Raw genomic sequence first — 3,845 nt, 5'->3', positions numbered from 1 at the left:
AACTAATTTTGATTACCTTAACAAAGGTCTTAAGGACACTTGTTTGCATGACCCTTTATCTAATGGTGTTAGATATTGTCCCCAAACTAGGTCTTACAACAACAATTAACATGAGATCCATACAATTGAAATTCACACCTAATATAAGTGTCTTGCCAAGTTTAAGTTCATTAGATAGCACAAATGATCATCATGTCAAAGGGAAATAAGATTTGAATGGCTCTTGGATGCTCATGTGATCAAGAACCTGTCACCTGGAAAATCTATAGGAGATGGTGTTTGAAAAAATAGAAAGATCACCACATAACACATTAACAAAACAGTGTTGCCTGTACGATGCATATGATTTTTCATATATTAAAGAATCAAAATCGCTCAATAAAAGTGTCGGATTAAAATCACACTATCTCATTATTAGGATACCCTAATTTGAAACAAAGCAAACTACAAAGAATAAATACAACAAATAATATATTTACAGAGACCGAAAGCAAATAATAATATATATTTTACAAACACTCTATTTTCAAATTCAAACTTCAAATAAATAATGGAAGAAAAGCAAGGACAAGAAAATGAGTTCATTGATGAATTATCAATTAACGACCGTCTTGAAGGCTTGTAGTTATGGAAGTTTTTACAGAGCTCAAGAGTGGTGGAGGAGCATGATAGGTTGCAACTGGTCTCTTTGGTGGCAAATTTGGCATGTCAACCTCAAAATTAAGCACTTGGATTGCTTGTCTAATCGATGGTCTTAGACTAACATCAGGATGAACACACCATAATCCAACAATCAACAAACACTCTACTTGTTTCTCATCGAAATCCTTTCGCAAATTCTCATCCATGGTCACGAGTATTTCTTCTCTTCCATAATGATCCCAAACCCACTCAATCAATCCCTTATCTCCATCTTTGTCCTCCATAACTTCAACGGCTTTCCTTCCAGTTGTGATCTCCAAGACGACAACCCCAAAGCTATAGACATCAGATTCTTTGCTAGCCTTACCTGTACTTATATATTCTGGAGCCAAATATCCTAAGGTTCCAGCAATCACTGTTGTTTGAGGCCCAAGCTCATGGTCTATTAATTTAGCCAACCCAAAATCACCAAGCTTGACATTGAAACTAGAATCTAACATAACATTACTTGATTTAATATCCCTATGTACCACACATTTTTCCCATTCTTCATGTAAATAAAGCACACCAGATGCCAATTCAAGTGCTATTTTGTGCCTTAGACTCCAAGAAAGAGGTATTCTTTTACCAAATAAATGAGAATCCAGGCTACCGTTAGGCATAAACTCATAAACAAGAAGAAACTCACCTTTTTCATGGCACCAACCTAACAACTTCACAAGATTCCGGTGTCTCAATGGGCTAATGACTTTAACTTCAGTAACATACTCTTTCTTCCCTTGTCTAGATCCCTTCGATATTTTCTTCACAGCAACCGGTAAATCTGGATCAAAAAAGTTACCTTTATATACAGCTCCAAACCCACCTTGACCCAACTTTCTATCCCTAGAGAAGTTATTAGTGGCTAAATTAAGTTCTTTGTAGGTGAACCTCCTTGGCCCTGCTCCTCTTTCAAGATCGTCATTCATTGAAGTTAAACTCATAGCCTCTTCCTTTTCTTTTTTTCTTCTCTTTGTCTTTCTCCAAAGTAATGCATATGCTGCAATTGCTCCCACTCCCACTACTACAACCCCACCGAACATCAAAAGTAATCTTGTTTTTTTTTTATATACTGTCATCACTATTTACCAAACTGGATTCGAATTCCCATGACAGTAGTTTACTTAATTCTCCAACGGAACCTGTTGCAGCAGAAAATCCAACAGTTACCCATTCAGGTAGGACCTTCATCAAATCAATTTGATATGAAAGATTAGTTTTTTCTTGAGGACTAGGGGTAGTTTGATATTCCCAAGATACAGTCAAATTCTTGGTTTTAGAATTGTAGCTAATCCATACCTCAGCAATGTCTCCACTATGTAAACTTGCATTCCAAGGTGTTGATATTGATGATTTGATTGAATTATTGTTGATTCCCACATGCTCTGTTGTCTCGCTAAATTCACTATTTGCGAAAGAATCAAACTCAACATGAACAATTCGGTTACTAGATGATGAAACCATTGTTGTGGTGTTAAATAGGCCCATCAAGCCACCAGCAGAATTGGGTGGAATTTCAATTCCCACCGGAACAAGGAAAAACGCAATTCCATGACCATATGTAGTACGATTTTGAGTGTCAATGATAAAAGTGTAATGAGTTTTAAAGTCAGCGAGTTGACCTGTGGCTGATTCCCATAGCAATACCTTTTTGGCATACTCGACCCTTCCAACTCGACTTGAATAATCGTCATTTATGTTGAAATTAATTTGTCCGTCACTAGCTCTTGCAGATCCTAGGCAGACAACAATACCATCATCAGGATGAAAACTAGAAATTTTGAAGTGTACTGAATTAGTAGGAAAAATGAAGAAAATAAATGAGAGGAAGAAGAGAGGAAACATATAGAAATTGGGAGGCATGCTTAGAGTTGTGAAGAAATCAGAAACGATAAGCTTGGACATTGCGTCAATGACCATCTACATATAAATCATTTCTTAAAAATGTTGCAACAGTGACAGCTACATATAAAAGAAAAAATAAGTTCATAGTTGCATTTGACTTGTTCAATCAAAATGAATGGAAAGATTTTCTTTCTCGGAAAAAACTGACATAATAAAAACACATGATTAAATATAGTGTTTTATTTTTCACGAAACGAAACTAATATCATTTCACTTTCAATAGGATGTAACATGAGCAATACAATTAGGAACATGATAAAAGATGGAAATAAAATAAGAGATGGAAATAAAAATAAAATAAGAGATGGAAATAAAATAAATAAAAAAGACTAATAATAACATAAAAAAGTGGGCCCAAAAAATAACCAAAAATGAGGTATTTTAAAATACTTCTCTGCCGAAATTTTCTTTGAAAAATCAAAGAATATTTCGGGTCAAAGGGAGTGTGAAAGTGGGATCTTAGATCCAAAATTAGGATATGACATTATTATTTAATTATTTTATTGTGACTATTTGGAATTGAAATATAATGTTATATTCATGAAAATTTTGAGTGTTATGCTCTGATGGTTCTATGACCAAAGTGGAATTAGGTGATATATTATATTCTTTAAGGTTTTGAATACTGTGTTGTGATCATATGATATGGTTTTAATTTGATTTCTTGCGTGTTCTTCTCAGTTGTTTGATATTGTTATATGTTTTCGAAATTCACCCTTTTGTTATTTGTGTTTGTTTGCCTTGGACCTCCGTTTGCAAAATTGTTGTTATTTCAGGATATGTTTAAATATCTTGTACTAAAGTGAAAGCTTCTCTTAAAAAATTTATTATGTTCCTCTTTTGTTATTAAGACATCGTTTTCTTTAATAGGTGACATCGAGTTTTAACGAATGTATTGTATTTTACGCGTGTATCTATAAATAAATTGGTAAAACTTTTGTGATTTTCCAAAGTTAGGTATTGATGGTCGGATTAGGCAAGTGTATCAAATCGTTTACCAAATAAAAAAGTGATAAGTGAGTATCGTATCCATAGGGATTATAGTTTTGTCCAAATAACTCCTCTTACTTATTTGAAGTTGACAATAAAATAAAGAGATAAGGATTAAGAGATTTGCAATTTTTATCTATTTAAAACAGAGCAAGTTACTTGTTTTAAGCTGTAGAAAAGTAACAGCGATTAGAGCATTTTTCAAATCCCCCCTATTTATTTGTTGGATATTTAATTATCATATATGTCGCATCTAATTAGTCTAAGTG

At 33.7% G+C, this 3,845-nt stretch overlaps 1 pseudogene; it reads right to left on the bottom strand.

Moving 5' to 3' along the window:
• Nucleotides 1-385: 385 nt before the first annotated feature.
• LOC11437987 (L-type lectin-domain containing receptor kinase IX.1-like) lies at nucleotides 386-2,599 on the bottom strand (annotated as a pseudogene).
• Between the last annotated feature and the right edge of the window lie 1,246 nt (nucleotides 2,600-3,845).

Source organism: Medicago truncatula, chromosome 8 (genome assembly GCF_003473485.1).
Source record: "Medicago truncatula cultivar Jemalong A17 chromosome 8, MtrunA17r5.0-ANR, whole genome shotgun sequence".
In the NCBI taxonomy this organism is placed as follows: Eukaryota; Viridiplantae; Streptophyta; class Magnoliopsida; order Fabales; family Fabaceae; genus Medicago; species Medicago truncatula.
This window is presented reverse-complemented; position numbering and strand designations above follow the sequence as displayed.